The sequence below is a fragment of the Salmo salar genome, chromosome ssa19 (genome assembly GCF_905237065.1).
Source record: "Salmo salar chromosome ssa19, Ssal_v3.1, whole genome shotgun sequence".
Classification (NCBI taxonomy): Eukaryota; Metazoa; Chordata; class Actinopteri; order Salmoniformes; family Salmonidae; genus Salmo; species Salmo salar.
Window position 1 is genome coordinate 59,076,714 of NC_059460.1, and position 24,946 is coordinate 59,101,659.

At 39.7% G+C, this 24,946-nt stretch overlaps 1 pseudogene across 1 annotated transcript in view; it reads right to left on the reverse strand.

Moving 5' to 3' along the window:
• The window catches only part of LOC106579178 (myosin-binding protein C, fast-type-like), a 56,619-nt pseudogene that overhangs the window by 6,585 nt on the left and 25,088 nt on the right, over positions 1-24,946 (reverse strand). The window contains exons 2-23 of the transcript XR_006760751.1: positions 24,231-24,248; positions 24,124-24,126; positions 23,810-23,827; positions 23,060-23,083; positions 20,714-20,740; positions 10,084-10,152; positions 9,643-9,791; positions 9,287-9,404; positions 8,399-8,447; positions 8,143-8,202; positions 7,480-7,649; positions 7,197-7,329; positions 5,356-5,480; positions 4,545-4,650; positions 4,146-4,309; positions 3,715-3,880; positions 3,356-3,462; positions 3,152-3,181; positions 1,544-1,686; positions 1,062-1,326; positions 716-904; positions 305-439 (exon numbers count right to left, since the gene is read on the reverse strand). The product of XR_006760751.1 is annotated as a myosin-binding protein C, fast-type-like (transcript). The remainder of the gene's footprint in view (positions 1-304; positions 440-715; positions 905-1,061; positions 1,327-1,543; positions 1,687-3,151; positions 3,182-3,355; positions 3,463-3,714; positions 3,881-4,145; positions 4,310-4,544; positions 4,651-5,355; positions 5,481-7,196; positions 7,330-7,479; positions 7,650-8,142; positions 8,203-8,398; positions 8,448-9,286; positions 9,405-9,642; positions 9,792-10,083; positions 10,153-20,713; positions 20,741-23,059; positions 23,084-23,809; positions 23,828-24,123; positions 24,127-24,230; positions 24,249-24,946) is intronic.

The window sequence follows — 24,946 nt, forward strand, 5'->3', positions numbered from 1 at the left end:
GTGCGACAGTTATGAATGGGGTTTGACAGTGATGAATGAGGTTTGACAGCGATAAATGAGATTTGACAAAGATACATAAAGTTTGACAATGATAGACTATGGCGTTTGACACAGGGCGTAGGAAACTGACCGTTTCGGTTGCTATGTTACCACAACTTGTAATACACAACAAATTACTGTTTTTGGACAACATTCATTTCATGCCATTGTTGAACTGACACAAATCTGTGTTTAGACACAGCTAGGCCTAATTGAAATTCCCATTTAAAAGGGATAATAGTCTCATTTTGTCTCACACCCTCACCTCCCTCCTTGCAGTACTCAATAACGTATCCGTCCAGGCCTCCGGCACCGATCTTCTCAGGGGCCAGCCACTTCAGGGTACATGTGGTGTCTGTGACATCATGCACCTTGAGGCCCAGAGGCTCACTGGTTGCAGCTGTGGTGGGAAGAGAAGGAGACAAAAGACACGGAGGGAGATTATTATTTTTTTTTAAGGCAAACAGAAACGAGACAGATACAGAGACAGAAAGAGAAAGAGAGAGAGAGAGAAAAAAGAGGGTGAAAAAGAAAATAGACACAAACGTCAGAGGCAGTGAGGGAGACAAAACTACTGAAAGTGAGGGTGGACAATACTGAGCAATCCAGAAAGACGCGAGAGACAACCAATAGTGACAGGGAGAAAATGATGAGATCCGTTCGAGACTCCACCCACCGATGGGCATGAAGGGTTTGGAATTGAGGCTGGGCTGGGACATGCCAATGCCATTGACGGCGTACACTCTCATCTCGTAGAGCACGCCCTCAATCATCCTCTTGGCTTCGTACGTCACCCCCTCGTACACGTCAAAGTTGAGCTTCGTCCACCTGGTGGAGCCCTTCTTCTTCCTCTCCATGAGATAGCCTGAACGAGAGAGAGGAAGAGAATGAGTGACCCATCCATCCATCCATCCATCCATCCATCCACCCACCACATTGTTCTGTTACTAAAAGGGGCTACTCGTGTTTTTAACATTAAAGTATTTCAGTATTTAAAAACCATGAACAAATCTTGACTGTACCTGTGACTGGTGCGCCTCCGTCGAACTTGGGTGGGTCCCAGACCATGGTGGCACAGTCTTCTCCCACCGAGGTACACTTTACATTCTCAGGGCAGTCAGGCACATCAACAATCTTGACAAACAGATGAGCCTTGTCCTCTCCGGCAGGGTTGGTGACAATGATGGTGTAGTTGCCCTCATCCTCTCTCTCTGCCCCCTCTATGACGAAGCAGCTCAGGTCCTTCCGGCTCTCAGTCCTCACACGCCCCTCCACAGCTGTGATTGCCTAAGAGACAGGAAATCAAAACCCGCCCACGAGCAAAAGTATGTTAGCCTAAAAATAAGGTTTGTTTGGTTTCATGAATATGTAAATTGATTAAAAGGTATATCATATCTGTATATACATGTAAACCATACCGGAAACACTCAAGACAAAATTTGAGTTAAAGAATTAGCAACTGACTTCACACATATTTCTATGAATTACTATAGGAAGTGCCTACCGTGTCTCCCTTTGCCCAGACGACAGTGGGAGGAGGCTCTCCAGAGATCTCCACGTCCAGGCGCAGCTTGTTGCCAGCCACCACAATGATGGTGTTCTGGGAAACCATGTTGCCGGTGGTGTCTAGATGGATCTTGGGTGGCTCTTTATACACAAGGCAAATAACGGTGTGAATGTAAATGTAAATGTTAGATTATTATATCTAAAGTATATTGATAATTAATGCACACACACACACACACACACACACACACACACACACATACATACATACATACATACATACATACAAACATACATATACACAGTGCATTCGGAAAGTATTCAGACCCCTTCACTTTTACCACATTTCGAGACAGGATTGTGTCAAAGCACAGATCTGGGGAAGGGCACCAAAACATTTCTGCAGCATTGAAGGTCCCCAAGAACACAGTGGGCTCCATCATTCTTAAATGGAAGAAGTTTGGAACCACCAAGACACTTCGTAGAACTGGCCGCTCGGCCAAACTGAGCAATCGAGGGAGAAGGGCCTTGGTCAGGGAAGTGACCAAGAACACGACAGAGCTCCAGAGTTCCTCTGTGGAGATGGGAGAACCTTCCAGAAGGGCATCCATGTCTGCAGCACTCCACCAATCAGGCCTTTGTGGTATAGTGGCCAGACGGAAGCCACTCCTCAGTAAAAGGTGCATGACAGCCCGCTTGGAATTTGCCAAAAGGCCCCTAAAGACTCTCAGACCATGAGAAACAAGAGTATCTGGTCTGATAAAACCAAGATTGAACTATTTGGACTGAATGCCAAGCGTCACGTCTGGAAGAAACCTGGCACCATACCTACGCTGAAGCCTGGTGGTGGCAGCATCATGCTGTGGGGATGTTTTTCAGCAGCAGGGACTGGGAGACTAGTCAGGATTGAGGGAAAGATGAACAGAGCAAAGTACAGAGAGATCCTTGATGAAAATCTGCTCCAGAGCGCCCAGGACCTCAGACTGGGGCAAAGGTTCACCTTCCAAAAGGACAACGACTCTAAGCAGACAGCCAAGACAACGAAGGAGTGGCTTCGGGCAAGTCTCTGAATGTCCTTGAGTGGTCCAGCCAGAGCCTGGACTTGAACCTGATCGAACATCTCTGGAGAGACCTAAACAATAGCTGTGCAGCGACGCTCCCCATCCAAACTGACAGCGCTTGAGAGGATCTGCAGAGAAGAATGTGAGGAACTCCCCAAATACAGGTGTTCCAAGCTTGTAGTGTCATACCCAAGAAGACTCGAGGCTGTAATCGCTGCCAAAGGTTCTTCAACAAAGTAGTGAGTAAAGGGTCTGAATACTTATGTAAATATCATATTTCAGTTTTGTATTTTTGTATTTTTAATACATTTGCAAACATTTTTAAAAACATGTTTTTGCTTTGTCATTATGGGGTATTTTGTGTAGATTGATGAAGAAAAAAAAGTAGTTAATCAATTTTAGATTAAGACTGTAACGTAACAAAAATGTCAAAAGTCAAGGGGTCTGAATACTTTCCGAATGTACTGTACATTGATATATTACATATATTGATGTGAATCAATACTTATGACATTATGTTTATAGCAGTAATTTAGAAAACCTACCTTGGCGGGGGACATAGTCGATCTTAATTTCTGTTGAAAGGAAGACAAAATGGATTTATTCATATGTGACTTGAACTGATGTTAAGGGACTTTATTTCCATGTAAACAGTATGTATAGGCATGATGTAAATTTCTCCAAAGTTGGTGAATTTGTCATTTTAAAAAATATAGATATTTTTCTCATCTTTTCTCTCTTTCTCTCACCCAGGAAGTTGAGTTTGGCGGACAGTGAGAGGGCATATCCGTCTGGGATAAAGGTATAGTCTCCAGCGTCCTCGGGCTTGACGTCGTCTATGGTAAGCCGATGGATTCTAAAACACATTAAGGATGAGGAAGTTGAGATAATTGCCACATTCTAGTTCAATCGAGAATTACACAGTCACAGCTCCTCGTCATTCTAGAATACAATACATACCGAAAATAAAAGACAGACAGTCCATGTGGTTACATATGACCATAACACATTCTGTAGGTGAAACATAATCAGAAGTTGATACAAAAATGTTTTACAATCTAAAGTCACTTGACACGTAACCTGTCCCCATGTCTCTCCCGTCCCGTACCTTCCGATGTGGGTCAGCTTGATGCGACTGCTGGGCAGCACCTCCACGCCATCTTTGAGCCATTTCCCTGTTACCTTCTCATCAGACACCTCACACTTGAACATGGCCTGGTCCTCGGCCTTCACCGTCAGGTCAGCGATGTTCTGCAACACCTCCAGTTCTTTCTCTGGGGGGGGGGCAATAGGGAGAGGGCAGAGTGAGAGAGACAGGGATAGAGAGGAAAGCGAGAGGAACGAAAGAGAATGCGGAGAGAGAGAGAGAGACAGGGAGAGAGGGAGAGGGAAAAGTGAGAGGATACCCAAACTAGCATACCTACAAGTGTTTGTCCACAACATGACAACAAAAATCCACCGCAGATATAGAACAGAATTTGAATCACCACGAAGACAGAAAAATATGTCTCATCTTTTCCCTAGAACGAAGAATGGTACCTTCAACTTCTAGCTCTCCTTTGGTTCGCCCGCCGTTGGTGAAGCACCAGTACATTCCAATGTCATCCAGCGTAGCCTCTTGGATGATGAGCATGTGCTTCAACCCGTCCTTCTTAAAGCGGTACTTATGGGTGTCCCTGGAGAGTTCTTGGTCCTCAAACATCCTGAGGAGTGAGAGTAGGTCACATAGAAACACCTGAGTGAATTGTGAAGACAGTAGGAACATTAAATGGTTCAGGCCTTCCAAGCTGAACTTACTTTACTTTTTTTACTTTGAGGTAAGTACTATAAAGTATACATTTTTACTACACAGTTTCTTAGTTAACACCATGTAAATACAATGAAGATAGCAGATTAAAGGGGACTGTAAAATAAAGCATTACTGAAAGGTTTACTGACCAGTTAACGTGTGCTCCCTCCACAGACACCTCCACCTCAAACTCCACTCTCTCTCCCACCACCACGTGGTAATCATCCAGCAGCTTGGTGATGGTGACCGGGGGCTCTGGAGAGGACAACAGCAAGAAGACACCATTTTCATGTTCCTTAACACTGGGACATTATTGTAAGTGCAGTGTAAAAAGCATTGTGTTTATTTCTTGGTACATTGGCTACACGGTGGACCTCAGGGGCAAAGTAGTTTTGAAAAATTTGTGACAGTGAGCGTACAACTGCAAATATTTTTGTAATATTTTTTTTTACATTATTCAAAACATTTTTGTTTTATGATTATTGTCGTTATATGAATACTGGATGATTCTGATGGTCAAAGTTGAATTGCAAAAAAAGATGACTATGTAAATGGGAGTCATCTCGTTACTTAAAGGATACATGGGTGACACTTTACAATAAAGGTACACTTTATGATACATGGCATCAACAAATCACAACTCCACACTCTTAGAAAAAAGGAGTTCCAAAAGGGTTCTTCGGCGGTCCCCATAGGAGAACCCTTTGAAGAACCCTTTTTGATTCCATGTAGAACCCTTTATGGTTTCAGGTAGAACCATTTTGGGTTCCATGTAGAACCCTCTGTGGGAAGGGTTTTACATGGAACCCAAACGGGTTCTACCTTGAACCAAAAGGATTCAACCTGGAACCAAAAAGGGTTTTTCAAAGGGTTGTCCTATGGGGACAGTCGAAGAACCCTTTTAGGTTCTAGATAGTACCCTTTTTTCTAAGAGTGTAGACGAGTGAGAAGAAGGCGTACCTTTGACAAACACCTCTGTGAAGGACTTCTCTTCCCCAATCACACACTCGTACGCAGCGTCGTCAGCCAGGCTACACTTGTTGATGGTGAGCGTCCTGATGTTGCCAACTGATTCTATGATGTACCTGGTGCACAGATAGACAAACGGACAAACGGCCGAAAGGATGGACAGAGACAGCAATGTAAATGAATGTCGTTTAACATTCTCCAAAAGCCAGTTCATAAGACATGTATGGGCAACATGTCAACTTGAATAAAATGGCAATCTACAGTTTTATAAAAGTGATTGACCTATCGTTTGTTTAGAAGAACTAACGCATGGGTTCTTTTAGTTTTCTAAAGTTGTTGCCCATTTTTCTTGTATCTCATAGTTCATACTGGGGATAGACAAAAAAGAAAAATGTAAAAAAGAAAGAATAGAAGAGTATTAAGTTAAGAGTTAGCTAAGAGTACTACGTAATCAGAGGTGAAGTACAGTAAAGGTTACCAAACTGTCACGAGGCCACAAGTAAACAACTATGACCATTAAATTAAGCCTTGTCCATGATAATGATTCAGATCTGACTTTGCACATGAGCAAGGATTTTTCTGAATAGAAAACACTTTGGCGGGCAGCCCAAGTGTTTTTTCGGGCTGCTTAAGTCCAAACAGTTTTTAGTGTAAACTTAAACGACTAATCAGATACAAAGTATGTAGAAAAGATAATGGATCAATCAATTGTTTTATAATATAATCTTTCAGAACTAACAATCACCAAAATAAAAGTAAAAATAAAAACAATGAATACAGCAGTATTGATTTTGTTATTATGTTTGAGCAAAAGAACACAGCATTAGCCATGGCAAAATTTCTGGAAATTCACTTTAAAACTGTAGCATTTTCTCTCAGCTCCATGGAGAAATGTGTAGAATTGCAGGAAATTGTCTTAAAAATGCAAAATAAATTCTCTACACTGCCAAGATGGGGCCTTCAAAAATTGTAGCAAAAATGTACTGATAAAAAAAAGACATGAGGAGTTTATGCGCAGAGAATGATATGACTTGTCAATGTGATTTGTTGGCCACTGAGAAGCTGATTATGGCTTCCTATAAATAAAATGTGTTGATGGCAGCGCAATCTGGAATGATGGAGTTGTGGAGAGATAATTTTAGAGCGCTATTTTCCAGTGCTGCCAGTCAAGTCTAGGAGACGCAGAGAACACCATCTTAGCTTGCGGTAAATCAGATAGGGCCAACTGTGCAATTAATCACATATCTGGCATTGCTACAGAGAGAGAGGACTCTGCTCTACCAATGCATTCCAGAGAGATGATAAAAAGAGATAGGTCTACATTGCCTTTTTTTTATGGAGATTGTTCAATGGAAGGCTTACATGATACATCATACATGATCTCTTCAAAAAAAATATCTTGTTGACTGAATATGCCAAGATGAAAGTAAACAAACAACCTGGTGAGTTTGCTTTTGGTGTTTTGGGTTAAGTCACGTTAACTCATTACTAGGAAACAGTCACATAGCCTATAGCTTCTTCACGTAAATTGACTTTTTTTTAATCTATTTTGTAAATCTCCATTAGTGGCCATCTCCATGAATAGCCATTGCACTTCTTTCGCTTCCCCTTGCTAGTATTACGTCAGTAAGTTATGGCCATATCCTAGCTACGCCGTCATTTCTCAAGTTGGGGTTCGGCCCTCAGTCATGATATGTTCTAACCATAATGGCCCTCACCGAGCCTCAGCCTCCCAGTAACCTCTTACAGGATGTGTGTGTGTTTGATGGTGTGTGTGTGTGCATGTGTTTGTGTGTGTGTGTCTGTATTTGTGTGTTTATTTGTGTGCGTACTTGGCTGATGATTTTATCTCCTGACCGTTCTTCAACCATTTGACCTGGGCATTTGGGTCAACCACTTCCACCTGCAGTACGATTTTCTTGCCCTTATCCACAGAGTAGGCAGACTCCATTCTCTTTAGGAAAGCTGCAGGGGAAACAGAGAGCATGACATCGGGCGCAATTGTTGTAAGATTGGCAAGGTACTACCGTTTGTTTAACTTTGAGAAACTTTTTTGTTGTTGTAATCATAAGAAAGTAAAGACAAATATAATAATATTTCCCCTCTCCATCTTACCGTCGCTGTGCTTGGGCTCAACAGTCTTCATCTTCTTCAGTCGCTTGAGCAGACCCCTCAGGTCTGTAATGCCGTACTCAAAAGCAATCTTCTCATACTCGCTGGGTTGAGCGTTCTTCAGGATTTCCCACACGTCTGCCTTCTCCTCATCTACGACTGGCTTCTTCTTCCTGTGGGTGAAAGATGGATGGATGAGTGAGGCAGGGAAGGAAGAGAGAGGGCCCGAGATGAAGAGAGAGGACAAACGGAGAGGTTACCTAGTCAACAATACAAAAATCTATCAAATCAATGGTCATTCCACTCTCAGTTTTCCATTTAATATTACTGTTACAAATGAATGACTCATTCCAGCACGTTCTATCATACTATCCAATCAACTTTGTACGCGTAATCTAAAGGATAGGCTACATGAAGGAATGTACTGTATACTGCAAATGGATGTAGCATTAAAAAAAGTATACAGCCTAAAAACAATAATAATGTAATCATATATGCATTTTTGATCCCTGGAATGTGGTCGGTGATCCCTGATCCCTGGAATGTAGTCGGTGATCCCTGATCCCTGGAATGTAGTCGGTGATCCCTGATCCCTGGAATGTGGCCGGTGATCCCTGATACTTTATGTGATCCCTACATATGGCACACAATGTTAACAGTGCTCACTTCTTGGTAGCTTTCAGCAAAGCACTGAAATCCAAACTGCCTTCATCCTCTCCAGCATCCCTAATTAGAGAAAGACAGTACACAAAATACACTGTCATTCTAGATTAAGTAATGGACATTATATCTTGCTGAAATGCAGTCAAACACATTACGGATAGCACTCAATCATACACGTACACAGGTGTGCACGCACACACACGCGCACGCACACACAAAGAAATACTAATAAGCTCAAAACATGAATAAAAATGCTTACGTTCTTTTGAATGCGGCCAAAGAATCATGTTCCTCCTCAATTTGCACAGCTGGAATAAGAGGGATTGCATAAAGAACACATACGGGCTACAGTTGCGTGCATCTAAACGCTAAACTGATTACACATGTACATTTTAGTCATTTAGCAGACGCTCTTATCCAGAGCGACTTACAGGAGCAATTAGGGTTAAATGCCTTGCTCAATGGAACATCAGCAGATTTTTCACCTATTCGGTTTGGGGTTTCGAATCAGCAACCTTTCAGTTACTTGCCCAACGCTATTAATGGCTAGGCTACCTGTCACACTTGTAATACCCCCCTATCTTATGTTAAGAACCTTTGATTGTGCATTCATTGGAGTTGAACACATTTTTCGATACATGATGATAGGCTCACTGTCTAGTAATTTTAACTAACATTTAATCCAATAGCAAAAAATACATTATAGAATCTTCTGTTCTTTTTGAAATGCTGAATAGAAGGAATAATAGATGGTAAATAACATTTTCCATTCATTATTTAGGTATAACTTGGCATGAATCATTTTTTAAGTTTATGGGTGATACATCATCACTTCCTGACAAAGGCAATGATGCCTTCTGCTCTACAGAACATACCAAAACAATAAGCCTTTAACTTAAAAGGGTGCCTTGGGTCCCTTGAGGCAGTGGTTCTCAAACCTCTTCTCGAAAACCCCCAGTCGCTCCATGTATTTCATCCATTTCAAAGGTAGCACACTTAATGACTCAACTCATCATCAAGCCTTATAGATGAATCAGATGTGATGGTAGTTCAGGGCTACACAATATATTGGGGGTCCCCGAGGAGAGGTTTGAGAACCACTGCCTTAAGGGGAGAGTGGTCAGTGTTCCTAAAATGTCCTACTCACCCTCCACGGAGATGTCGAAAGCGCTGCTGTCACACTTGTCTTTGGAGGTGACCTCACACCTGTAGGCCCCAGCGTCACCAGGGACCACCTTGATTATCTTCATGTCCCAGGTGTAGATCTAAGTGGAGTAGAACATTTAAGGGTGAGAGAGAGAGAGAGAGAGAGAGAGAGAGAGAGAGAGAGAGAGAGAGAGAGAGAGAGAGAGAGAGAAAATACACAATGGGCAGAGTGAGAGAGTGAGAGAGAGAGAGAGAGAGAGAGAGAGAGAGAGTGGGGGGGATTGGTGATGCATAGAACATTCACTCACTTTTGTCCTCCACTCATCCAGCCAACACCACCCACTTGCATAGACCTACCTTTGTGGCTCTGTCAAAAGTCTCTTTGAACTGCATGTGTTTTCCTGCTTTGCTGCCCAGGTCCAGCCACTTCCCCTTCAGCCATTTAATGGTGGGTTTCCTTGATAGTGTAGTAGAGTCCACTTTGGCAGTAAACACAATGTCCGTACCTGCCATTCACAATCAACACTCAGAAAGCCAGTAAAGGAATAGAATTTGGCCATTTTCTATTTGTATGTGTTCCTATACCAAAGTTCCTACAGTACAGCTGAATTGTGTAAACTTCAGGTCAACAGGTTGGTAAAGTACATGACAGAATTAGGCCTACTGTAGTATTTATTTACAGCAAATAACTACTCAGTTTAACAATACCCTACGTGAATACAAAGTAGTAAGACAAATTGGTATTTTCATGCTAGGATGTAGCTAGTATTAGTCAACTGCCAGTGTTGTTTGTATAACCTGTTATGGCAACCGTAGTCTCAGGGTGCTGAAGAAACAGTCCTGTAATCTCCTGTGACTGATGGGCACCTGAGGGGTGTGAGGGTAGAGATGAGAACACACTTCCAAACACACACACATACCCATTAACGCACACAAACACACACGCACTCACAGATGTAGGATCTTAATTTGATCACTCTTTTGTTGCTGTGAATTGTCCTGCAGGAAATGCATACTTGTAGTGCATTTGAGTTTTAAAAAGACTTCCGTAGTTTGCAATTTCCACTGAAATATCAGAATGTATTTGCCCTAACAAAAACTGTATCAACCCCTATACAAATGTCAATTTAGTATAATCCACATAATAATTCACATTTCATGTTGCTGCAGGATTATCTTCCTGCTGTAGCAAACGCATTATGATCCTACATCTGTACATACAAGGAAGCAAGCAAAAGGAAGGAACCTGGTCTCACACCTTTTTCTTTTTACATACACTATCGGTCAAAAGTTTTATAACACCTACCCATTGAAGGGTTTTTCTTTATTTTTACTCTTTTCTACATTGTTAAATAATAGTGAAGACATCAAAATTATGAAATAATGCATATGGAATCATGTAGTAACCAAAAAATGTTAAACAAATCAAAATATATTTTATATTTAAGATTCTTCAAAGTAGCCACCCTTTGCCTTGATGACAGCTTTCCACACTCTTGGCATTCTCTCAACCAGCTTCATGAGATGGTCACCTGGAATGCATTTCAATTAACAGGTTTCAATTTCTTTCCTTCTTAATGCGTTTGAGCCAATCAGTTGTATTGTGACATGGGGTGGGGGGTGGGTGGGGGTATACAGAAGATAGCCCTATTTAGTAAAATACCAAGTCCATATTATGGCAAGAACAGGTCAAATAAGAAAAGAGAAACAACAGTCCAGTCAATACAGAACATTTCAAGAACTTTGAAAGTTTCTTCAAGTGCAGACCCAAAAACCATCAAGCGCTATGATGAAACTGGCTCTCATGAGGACCGCCACAGGAAAGAAAGACCGAGGGTTACCTCTGCCGCAGAGGATAAGTTAATTAGAGTTACCAGCGTCAGAAATTGCAGCCCAAATAAATGCTTCACACAGTTCAAGTAACAAACACATCTCAACATCAACTGTTCAGAGGAGAATTGCTGGAAACAAACCACTACTAAAGGACACCAATAATAAGAAGAGACATGCTTGTTCCAAGAAACACGAGCAATGGACATTAGACCGGTGGAAATTTGTCCTTTGGTCTGGAGTCCAAATTGGAGATTTTTGGTTCCAACTGCCGTGTCTTTGTGAGACGCGGTGTGGGTGAACAGATGATCTCTGCATGTGTGGTTCCCACCGTAAAGCATTGAGGAGGTGTGATGGTGTGGGGGTGCTTTGCTGGTGACACCGTCTGTGATTTATTTAGAATTCAAAGCACACTTAACCAGCATGGCTACCACAGCATTCTGCAGTGATACGCCATCCCATCTGGTTTGTGCTTAGCGGGACTATCATTTGTTTTTCAACAGGACAATGACCCAAAACACCTCCAGGCTGTGTAAGGGCTATTTGATCAAGAAGGAGAGTGATGGAGTGCTGCATCAGATGACCTGGCCTCCACAATCTCCCGATCTCAACCCAATTGAGATGGTTTGAGATGAGTCAGACCGCAGAGGGAAGGAAAAGCAGCCAACAAGTACTCAGCATATGTGGTAACTCCTTTACGACTGTTGGAAAAGCATTCCAGGTGAAAGGGTGGCTATTTGAAGAATCTCAAATATAAAATATATTTTGATTTGTTTAATGCTTTTTTGAGTACTACATGATTCCATATGCATTATTTTATAGTTTTGATGTCTTCACTATTATTCTACAATGTAGAAAAGAGTAAAAATAAAGAAAAACCCTTGAATGGGTAGGTGTTCTAAAACTTTTGACCGGTAGTGTACAAATTTGAACAATCATAACAAAGAGAGGTTTTGATGAGCACATATCAGTCATTTGGATACCTCTTGAAACACAAACACACACAGATGTACATAGACGCACAAGGAAGCAAGCACAAGGAAACAACCTGGTCTCACACCTTTTTTTGTAACATATGGATGTTTTGAACAATCACAACACACATTTTTGGATGAGCACTAATCCATTGTTTGGCTACATCTCGTAACATACACACATCCAGAAAGATCATAATACTGTAAACCCACATTAACTGTGCAGGAACGTTACCAGAATAATCAATAGCACTGAAACAATTGTGAAAATCGAGTCATAAAATCAAGATACTGGACTGGACCACAGTCTTTCGGCCGTAACAGACAACGGAGGAAACGTTTCTTGTACCGTTTTACTTCTTATCTTGCTGGTTCTGCCTGGGTCTCTAAATAAAGTAAATCAGTTGATGTATTACTATTAACAGATTCACCATTTCACAACTTCCAGAATTAGAATGCTATTCGCTGAAGTAATCAAGATGTTTGTCATCAAGATCTATGCTTTTTCCCCCCCCACAACTATGTGTTTGAGCAATTGAGTGTGCAGGTAGGCTACTTTACTACAATATTACAAAAAGTTGGTAAGACTTTATAATAGTGGTGGGCACCAATATCGATAATTTAGTATGAGCAAGGCATATCGTGATATTTCTTTATCCTTAAGCAATACGGCCCAAAAGGTGTGGTGTATGGCCAATATACAGTACCACTGCTAAGGATTGTTCTTAGGCACAGTACAAAGTGGAATGCCTGGACACAACCCTTAGTAATGGTATATTGGCCATATACCACAATACCCAGAGGTGCCTTATTGCTACCAACATATTAAAACAATAACTAACATATTTTCATTAAAAACTTGATTTTGAAAGGTAAATTCATACTATTTCATCCTTCCACCAGAGGACATAGTATGGACAAAAATCTGGTTGCAATCAAATATTTTTTGCTATGCAGGCAGGCTAACCTTTCATCTGTGGGCTAACGTTCTTGTCACTTGCTAGCTAGCCATCGACTTGCTAGTTAGCCTCTGCAGCTGAAATGACAGCAAAGCAGCTTCATGTTTGTTTGTCCATTATAATGATGCTGATGCATTATTTCGCCTGGGTGTGGTCGGAAAAGTTGCTGTTTTTCGTCGGGATATCACTCACTCTATGGTAGGCTACAGGGGATATCACATTTCTACATTGCATTGCTGAGTTCGGTGAAACAGACAGCAAGGTTTATACAAACCCCCGTTATTGCAAACCAACTGCTAGGCTAGAAGCAAGGGGAAATGTGTTAAATCAAGCATTATTGCTTTTCTGATATCATTTGCCGTGGTATGCATAGTGAAACTTCAATAAAGCAGTATTCAAGTATTTTGGGTCATACCCGTGGTACATAGTCCGTTTTAGCCGATCAGCATCCACGATTCAAACACGGTTTATATTTAAGCAATGAGGCCAAGGGGGTGTGGTAGATGGGCAATATGTCACGGCTAAGAGCTGTTCTTACGCACGACAAAACACGGAGTGCCTGGATACAGCCCTTAGCTGTGGTATATTGGCTATATACCACAAACCCGAGGTGCCTTATTGCTATTATAAACTGGTTACTCATGTAATTAGAGCAGTAAAAATATGTTTTGTCATTCCCGTGGTACATGGTCTGATATACCACAGCTTTTAGCCAATCAGCATTCAGGGCTCGAACCACTGAGTTTATAAAAACACACTGTTAAACTATACCATTATGTAAAAACAACATACATGCACAAAACCCTCTCACAGACCCCAGACAGGTCTAGAAATAGAAAATATGTTACAACTTCCCTCGGGTCCCCTCGGGAGCTGTTAATAATGATAAATGGGAGCTGTTAACAATGATCTGTTTAATTTGCTGGTCTCAGCTGTTCTCGGGAAGAAATGACGAGTCCTTATTGTCCGAGTCAAAGCCGAGTAAAAATACAATCAATATGTAGTCGCGGGTAAGCTACTACAACACTGATTCATTGTAAACATGTATAAGCATTTATAAGAATTATAATTCATAAGCATTTATAACATTTAGTGTTCATTTGTAAAGCATAAGAATGAATAAATGCTTAAAAAGTATTACCAGATAACCCCTTAAAAGGTAGTGTTGAAAAACACATTTTTGACTACAATGGCTATTCCATTTGTACAGCCTTGTGTCCGGTTTTCTTTAAAGCCATTGGTAAGTAGGCCAAATAGTCAGGATGCAACTTGATACTCATGGCCATAGCTTTACATTACATTGAGGCTTTAGACGTTTATGAATCAATACAGTTTTGGTATCAGAAAATTACAAACACTCTTCCGGTGCCCGCTTGAATGATAGGGCAAAATGTAGATTTACGCCTAAAAAGACATAGCCAAACATAATTATTTTTCATGAGATGGCCACAAACAAGATCTGCTAATGTTGCATACTTTTAGATTTAAATCATTATAAATTGCTGAGGTGTACTCACAATTGAGGACACAAGCTCAAGTACATACTGTAGTTAAATACTTTGAAAAGAATATATTGTTTATTCTAGTCAACAAAAGTGAGGCAATATTGCTTGAAATGACTGAAATGCTTTCTAAATATAGTAACAATCAAATTATAAACGACTTAGTATAATATTTCACGTGTATTATAACTGTAAAATAAACATGATCATTAGTTACAGTACAACATTGACACAATTTCGTAACTGACGACAGATACTTCTTCTTCGGAAACGTCCATTGAGCGGCGCAGACACGCCGTTACAACTTCAGCTTTAAGAAGATGTGAATTAATCTCTGTGACCAAGAGTATGTGGTCTTGTTCTATGATTCTATGAAATGATTTAGTATAGTTCATGTTGAGAGCTCTAAATCCGTCTGGGAATACCACAGTGAGATGAAACCACAATTTGGATTCGCTTGACTGTCCCCTTTCATTATACCGTCTCCCATGCTGGGCTCTGTTGCTCAGAAGGAGAGCAAATCGATTATTTGTCTGGATAGGCCAGAAAATGTGACATGTCACTCCCTATACAAATGTGGGGTCTGGAACCTGACATTTTAATTCTGCTCCGCTGAGAGAGTGGTAGTGGAGAGCAGACAAATGGGATTTTCTGGCACAATAAGGCACGGGACACTACGACGTTGACACAGCGCTTTGTACACCAAAATGTCAGTCGGAACTGGTTCAGGACCTCTCTAAGTTCCCTAAATAGGTGACTTAACATCAAAGAATATACAGAGGAGACAGATAATGTAAAAAACATTCCACATTTACATTCTCACTTGGGGCTGGAGCTGCCTCAGCAGGTGCCTCTAAAAATAATAAGCACATAATAAATGATTAATCAATATCTGTTTCCAATCAAAAACTTTCAGAATTCTGATAACGACCATTATATTTCCTTGGGAAAGAGAGAAAAAAAGTATGACTCATTAATTCCCCCTTTCCCCCAAATATAATTAGACTCACCAGAGGCTGCAGGTGCCTCTGATAATTACACGTTGTAATGATTAACTCGTCAATATGTCTTTCCAAATATATATTTAGGGGTTCACAGCGAAGCTGGATTACATTTTTTCCCTTGACATGGTCAAATAACTCATGCATAGACTGGGAACTTGTTTTCTCATTTGGAACACAGGAACTAGAGGCAATGAGTAACTCGGTAAAATATAATGCCACTGATTGGCCAATAGGGGCACTGTTATAGGCAGTCTCACTTAAATCCTCAAATACGTCGCCCTGTTTGACCTAGAAACTTTAAACTTTGTATGTAGGCGTCTTTCCTCATGCTAAACAAATTTGGCTTAAGGACCCATAAGATCCATCAGGACAGATTTTCCTCCATCTTGAAAATGTTTGAAAACCTTTAGAAAACTAGCAACTAACACCAAATTCTGTATGTAGGCCAATGGTACATATCTTAATTTAGTTTGAGAAAAGCTAAGGGATTGGTGTCCATTTCAATTCTTTGTAAATCCACTGCACAATGGCCAATCTACTTGAAACTTTTTAGGGTCATTACTATGATGAAACATGTTAAGTTTGGCATTAATATCTTTAACAAAATATGGAAACTATTAACAATTCACTTTTTGGACTATGCAACACCAATGTTTAAAATAATCCCCCAAAAATATTCATGGACTAAGTGAGATTCACTCAAAAATGTGGTCTTTGGACTCATTATAATAGTCCCTAAAGAGTTTGAGAAAATAACGTTGATGCGTTCATTCAAAGACGGCCACACTTTACCAGTAGATGCATATTAGCCAATATAAAAATATGCTACCAAATACTTCAAAAATCTTCTTCTCATGAACCAGGACCAAATCACAGCAAATGTGGAATGTAGGGACATAGTACATGTCTAAATTTACGTTTGATCAAAAGACGGCTAAGTTATTGACAAATAAAATTAAAAAAAAGATTTTACATGTCCATTTAAACCACTGTAAATACACTCCACATTATGTGGTCAGAACATAGTGAAAAGTGGATATTTTATTAGGGAAAATTTTAAACAGGAAGTCCTGCCTCTTGCAGTCTGCCTATTACAGCTGTGAGAGTGTACTGAAGTATTTTGGAACGCTAATGTGGAGAGTACCGACTGAGATTTAAACAATTTACACAAACAGATTGACAAAATAAAGTCCCAGAATTCAAAGATGACTGCAATATACCAATAGGCTAACGCTAAAAATATTTACCAAATCTTAACATAAACCAATTGACCCCAGAATTGGTACATAAACTCAACACATTAAGTAATTATTTGAATAATTCCTTGTGGTATTGAGAGATAAACATGGTAATGCTTTCACTGACTACACCTAAAGGAATATACAGTAGCTCCTACATGATAGTGCTTGCTTTGTTATCGAAACTGATTTTGTGTCCTTTCTTTCATCCTGTGAACACTGTTCCTTGCTGCTCACAGCTATATTCCAAATATATACAGTATCAGTCAAAAGTTTGGACACATCTACTCATTCCAGGGTTTTTCTTTATTTTGACAATTTTTTTACGATGTAGAATAATAGTGAAGACATCAAAACTATGAAATAACACATATGGAATCATTTAGTAACCAAAAAAGTGTTCAAACAAATCAAATTATATTTTATATTTGAGATTCTTCAAAGTAGCCACCATTTGCCTTGATGACAGCTTTGCACACTATTGGCATTCTCTCAACCAGCTTCATGAGGTAGTCATCTGGAAAGCATTTCAAGTAACAGGTGTGCCTTGATAAAAGTTAATTTGTGGAATTTCTTTCCTTCTTAATGCGTTTGAGCCAATCAGTTGGGTTGTGACATAGCCCTATTTGGTAAAAGACCAAGTCCATATTATGGCAAGAACATCTCAAATAAGCAAAGAGAAACGACAGTCCATCATTACTTTAAGACATGAAGGTCAGTTTTCAAGTGCTGTCGCAAAAAAGGTCCGTCTTCAAGTGCAGTCGTAAAAACCACCACCCGCTATGATGAAACTGGCTCTCATGAGGACCACCACAGGAAAGGAAGACCCAGAGTTACCTCTGCTGCAGAGGATAAGTTCATTAGAGTTACCAGCCTCAGAAATTGCAGCCCAAGTAAATGCTTCACAGAGTTCAAGTAATAGACACATTTAGAATTCAAGGCACACTTAACCAGCATGGCTACCACAGCATTCTGCAACGATACGCCATCCCATCTGGTTTGCGCTTAGTGGGACTATCATTTGTTTTTCAACAGGACAATGGCCCAACACACCTCCAGGCTGTGTAAGGGCTATTTGACCAAAGAGGAGAGTGATGGAGTGCTGCATCAGATGACCTGGCCTCCACAATCACCCGACCTCAACCCAATTGAGATGGTTTGGGATGAGTTGGACCGCAGAGTGAAGGAAAAGCAGCCAACAAGTGCTCAGTATATGTGGGAACTTCATTCCCGGAAAAGCATTCCCGGTGAAGCCGGTTGAGAGAATGCCAAGAGTGTGCATAGCTATCATCAAGGCAAAGGGTGGCTACTTTGAAGAATCAAAAATATAACATACTTTTTTGGTTACTACATGATTCCATGTGTGTTCTTTCATAGTTTTGATGTCTTCACTATTATTCTACAATGTAGAAAATAGAAAAAAAGAAAGAAAAACCCTTGAATGAGTACATGTAGGTGTGTCCAAACTTTTGTCTGGTACTGTATTTCCAAATAAATATTTCCAATACATAAACTGTATAAGGTAAGTATTTCCACAAATCTAATTATACAATATTAAAAAAGCTTTTTCCTCTCATAATGAACATTGGTCATAGTTCCTTGGGAAAGAGAAGAAAATGATGACATTTTCATTCTCCCTTTCCTGGAAATACAAAGTACTGTGTTTACTTTTCACTTTCAACTATAGTAATCAGACAATTTCATTATAAACAATAATTGTGCTGCAATCATGCACCATCAAAGACAATGATATGGTGTTGCCATGTCCAAGACCAAACAAAACCATTATAGAATATATTAAAATAACGCCAATATACTCCACATACATACACACATACATTGTACGGCATTACTCAGGCAATCAACACGTACAGGCCCATACATGTTGTGCATGGTACAAAATTCCACATAATGTACATCCAAACATTCATATATTACACAAAATATACAAGTACATCATTGTTTCTTCTGCTATCCCCATTAAAGGAATGTACTTTATATATTTACATATGCATATATTTATTTCCTTATTTGCAGTCTCTCCTTGTCCATAGACTGCTTTTAAAGTAAGGAAACAAATATATAAACATGTAATTTTGATTAACTAAAGGGATAGTTCAGCAAAATTACATATTTGGCACTTTCGTGCCTAAGTACAACCCTTAGCTGTGGTATATTCACAATGTACCACACCCCCTCGGGCCTTGCTTAAATAGACCAGACTAGGGTCAAATACATGAGTCAAATACATAGATCAAATACTTGACAGCATTTGAGGTGGGCTATTATAGTTCGAAGTTTTTCAGCTTTTTCATTAGTTCAATTGTACTGGGCAAGCTAAATCAAGCGCTGAACAGTGTTTGACCGACAGTTGAAGTCGGAAGCTTACATACACTTAGGTTGGAGTCAATGAAACTCATTTTTCAACCACTCCACACATTTCTTGTTAACAAACTATAGTTTTGGCAAGTTGTTTAGGACATCTACTTTGTGCATGATACAAGTAATTCTTCCAACAATTGTTTACAGACAGATTATTTAACTTATAATTCATTGTATCACAATTCCAGTGGGTCAGAAGTTTACATATGCTAAGTTGACTGTGCCTTTAAACAGCTTGGAAAATTACAGAAAAAGATGTCATGGCTTTAGAAGCTTCTGATAGGCTAATTGACATAATTTGAGTGAATTGGAGGTGTACCTGTGGATGTATTTCAAGGCCTACCTTCAAACTCAGTGCCTCTTTGCTTGACATCATGGGATAATCAAAAGAAATCAGCCAAGACTTCATAAAACATTGTAGACCTCCAGAAGTCTGGTTCATCCTTGGGAGCAATTTCCAAACACCTGAAGGTACCACGTTCATCTGTACAAACAATAGTATGCAAGTATAAACACCATGGGACCATGCAGCCATCATACCGCTCAGGAAGGAGACGTGTTCTGTCTCCTAGAGATGAACGTACTTTGGTGCAAAAAGTGCAAATCAATCCCAGAACAAAGGCAAGGGACCTTGTGAAGATGCTGGAGGAAACAGGTACAAAAGTATCTATATCCACAGTAAAACGAGTCCTATATCGACATAACCTGAAAGGCCGCTCAGCAAGGGAGAAGCCACTGCTCCAAAACCGCCATAAAAAAGCCAGACTACTGTTTGCAACTGCACATGGGGACAAGGAGGCTTCAGGAGGGACTGGTGCACTTCACAAAAGAGATGGCATCATGAGGAGGTAATATTATGTGGATATATTAAAGCAACATCTCATGACATCAGTCAGGAAGTTAAAGCTTGGTCGCAAATGAAACTTCCACATGGACAATGACCCCAAGCATACTTCCAAAGTTGTGGCAAAATGGCTTAAGGACTACAAAGTCAAGGTATTGGAGTGACCATCACAAAGCCCTGACCTCAATCCTATAGAAAATGTGTGGGCAGAACTGACAAACCTGATTCACTTACACCAGCTCTGTCAGGAGGAATGGGCCAAAATTCACCAACTTATTGTGGGAAGCTTGTGGAAGGCTACCCGAAACGTTTGACCCAAGTTTAACAATTTAAAGGCAATGCTACCAAATACTAATTGAGTGTTTGTAAACTTCTGACCCACTGGGAATGTGATGAAAGAAATAAAAGCTGAAAGAAATAATTCTCTCTACTATTATTCTGACATTCACATTCTTAAAATAAAGTGGTGATCCTAACTGACCTAAGACAGGGAATTTTTACTAGGATTAAATGTCAGGAGTTGTGAAAAACTGAGTTTAAATGTATTTGGCTAAGGTGTATGTAAACTTCCGACTTCAACTGTATATGTATTTGACCCAGGTCTGCTGTTGACAGTTGACACAGAGGTTGTGTTCTGTCATACAATACTAAGGCATCCTCTGATAGTTTATACAGTCCAACGAAACTTATCTTACCCTCCTCTCCTTCAGGCAGTGGCTCATCTGAGAAAAAGGAAGCATTTTAACTGGGAAACTATAAAATAGACGCATTCCTGTGAATTGGACATACGATTCTGATGCACGCAGAACCAACTCATCTGCAAACACTGGACTTCCTTGAGGGACTGAAACAGGGCTATCGCACCACCAAAATTAGAGAATGACGTAGTTCCACACATGCCAGAGTCTGAGGAATTATTTAAAAAATACAGATATTTAATCTAATAATTTTAAATATCAAATGTTAACACACTGAGGAACATTTATACTGCACAGTGCAGTACATGCATACAAACACATACAGTACATTGTGTCCATAACATACACATACCGCATACTTACACACATAGTTCTCTTACTCCCGTCTGCTGATTTCCCATCAGATAAAATAGTTATTTTTACTTTGCAAGATATCATATTATGAGTATTATACGTTTACCATGACCTGAACACAGCCTGTATGCAGGCACATACGTAGGCACCTACATACATATCTTGTACAGTATACTAATACAAGTGCCCCCAAGACATGCTAATATCTCACCACTACCAATAACAGGCGAGGTTAGCATGCCTTGGGGGTAGGATCTTTGACCCTCTGTAACTTTCGCACTCATCATTATTCATGATTGATTCCGGATTATCCATAATCATGGTGGCATCCACATGAATGTAAAAGTGTTTAGAACACAGGAGGCTGGTGGCACCTTAATTGGGGAGGACAGGCTCGTGGTAATGACTGGAGTGAAATTAGTGGAATGGTGTCAAATACATCAAACACATGCTTTCCATGTGTTTGATGCCATTCCATTTGCTCCATTCCAGCCATTATTATGAGCCGTCCTCCCCTCAGCAGCCTCTTGTGGTTTAGAAGCATATTCTATTCTTATTTACAGTAAAAATTACTCCAAAATGACACAATACATGATTTACTATTAATTTCTATTGGGCACAAATTCATCTGAAACACAAACAAAAATAAATGCAAACATATCCAACAAGTTTGTAGAGTCATAATACAGTAGGAATATGGGACCAAATACTAACATTTTGACTACTTTATTTATAAGAATCTTTAGGGGTGTCAATCATTTTGATCCCTACCAATTTGAGAAAAGAGTATTATTTGTTTAACAAAATATCTTTTTCTGAGAAATTGTATAAAATATTATTTCCCCATTTGTTTGAGCATACAATATAGCTCAGTACTTAAATTATTTATTTTATACAGTGGGCTCATCTTTATCAATGGAGTCAATTTCAGACCAGACTGTACATACATACAGACATGCATGCATATGTACGGGTAACTGCCAGAATAAAGGAAACACCAACATAAATTATCTTAATAGGGCGTTGGGCCCACGAGATACCAGAACAGCTTAAATGCACCTTGGCGCCTTTGCATTCTACAAGTCTCTCTATTGGAGGGATGCGACACCGTTCGAGAAATTCCATCCATTGGTGTTTTGTTGATGCTGGTGGAAAATGCTCTCAGACGCAGCTACAGAATCTCCCAGACGTGTTCAATTGGGTTGAGATCTGGTGTTTGACTTAATTAACTCAGGATCAACTCCTGTGTGGAAGCACCTGCTTTAAATATACTTTGTATACCTAAGAAATACAGCAGTCAAACCAACCTGGCACACATGCCACTCACGGATAGTATGTGCAGACAAACACACATCAAACGTGTATATACATAGACACAATTATCAAATCAGGTTGTAATGCAACATAAACAAACCAACACACAGCTGACGGAGTAAATGCATTTCCACATCTTCTTTACTAAGCAAATTAATTGATGTACTTTAGACACTTTGCCTACTTCTGTACAGGTTAGTTAAATTCTAATGCATTAAGATCAAATAAGTAGAAAAATTCAAAAACAAGACGAAAAAAGACAAATCACATAATGATACAGATCCAAAAAAACCACACAAAAAACGAAACAAAGGAAGACCACAAGAGTGCAGATGATACATAATCAAACGGGACTACATCAGACATCAAAGTGCATATGACAGCATATTTTACAGTACAGTACACTGCATCAAGTACACTGCAGTACAGTAAGTATTTTATCATCATTTAGCCAAATTCTGTTAATGTCTGATGTGTTTTAGCAAGTAATAACAACATTTATGTTTGTCCGTAATAATTCTATTTTATGCGTTAATAAATGTTTCTCTTTGATTTTGCTCATTCAGTTGACCGGTCACTCTGTATCTGAAGTTTGTTTCTTTGAGGTTATACTGCACGTACAACCAAACCTATCAACACTGAACACTCAATACAATAAAACATAGTGTCCCTTACCATCTTCTGCAGTATTTTCTTCGGCTGAGGAAAAATGATCATTATTTACAGAGGGACTACAGCATGGATATTAGACGTGTTACACAGACTAACAACTGAACTGGGAAGTTTATTTATTTTCGTATTTCCTTAATAAATGTATTGCGCCTGGATTATTTAGATTTTAGCCACTTTTTTAAATGCATTGCTGGATTTTGGGACTGAACTGAATTGAATATTCACTTTATTTGGAGGACAAAGACATTTAGCCGGGTGGAACCAGCCTGATCGCTGGGTTCAGCATTCTTTTTCACTGCAGGTATCAGTCTGGCATTCCTCCATATTGAAACTGTTTGAGCTTATGTCTAATAATGGGAATTATTCAAAACTAACTTGTCAGCGATTGGATCACCTTCAACTAATCAGAGGAATGTAGCAATCTGGTTGGTTCCACCAGGCTAAAATACATTTTTGCTAGACTAAAACAGAAACGTAATCTTTGCACTTTCATTTGTGATTCTATATATTTGAGTTGATTTGGGGGATATTTTGGTTTGATTATGTATGCCAGCTGATTTAATTGGGGCTACATATTGATTCATGTTCAATTAGCGGCATTGGGTTTAGTGACAACCGATCGTTTTAGAATCACATTTTCAGTGTTACACTAAGTGTTCAAAAGTGTTGCATTATAAACAATTGTATGAAGACCATAGAAAGGTGGCTTTATTGACACTGAACTGGGGTCTATACTAGAAATGATCACCTTACCTTCTGCTGGTGCTTCTCCTGAGAAGACAAACAAAAAAAATGGTTAGATAAGAAGTGGACAGTATATAACCAGTCATCAGTACTGGTCAAAACCATGACAATATGCTCATATCTTTATATGGGTGTTGCAATTGCATGAAAGTAAGACAATGGGTAAAATGATATTACATTATCATGGTACAGATGTTTTAGTTACATGTTTTAGTTACATCTGTCCACTCTGCCATTCAGCCCCTTCATATGCACAATAATAACAGATGGAGACATGGCTTTGTTTTACAGTAGTTCCCGTAACCTACCCTCCTGTAACTTACCCTCTGACATGACCAGTTGACAAGAAGACATGGAAAAATGTGAGTCATTATCATGTCTAACTATGCCACTGTAATGCACTCAAAGGTCACCACCACAGGTTACTCACCCTCGCCCTCCGGCTTCACTAAAAAAACAGAAACACACAGTACACGCACATCAGAAGAGTTGATAAGACTGTAGGGAAAACATTGTTGATCCTCAGTTGATTTCCTAAATAAGTATTCGCATGACCTGATTTGAAATGGAAAACATAAATTGGCAGTGTTACAATGACGTATGCGCGACTACAATCATGAAACCATTACAATTAAAGCAATGCTTACCACTTCAATTTAGAAAAATGGCATTTCAATAAAAAAGCTTTGTTTCTATGCTCAAAGGTACACACCATTTTCTGACAATACTTAGGTATTTTGAGATGTCTAATTTAGGGACTTATGGTGATAAGACTAAGCTTTATTCAATATTTGCCTTTCCCTCGCAGCTTTTGCTGTTTGTTTGCAACAGATGGTCCAGCTATGTTAAATGTAGTGTTTCATTTTACTATGTGGCTCACTTCTTTGGAGTGTAACTCTAGAGTGGAAGAGACCAGACTTTTATATCCACTTTAAAATCGTCACCAGTAGAATTTGTAGGAGACTGTGAAACACGGCCTGCATTACCCCCCAATTTGATACCTGACCCCAAATTTCACTGTGACCTTAGGGTCATTGGATCACCGACAGTAGATATTTCTGGAAAGGGACATTGCTATCTGGCCTGCCAGTATGACTCCTCTTTCTGGTCCGTCCGGGTTTTTGTCCAGCCAGCCTTTTGCCTATC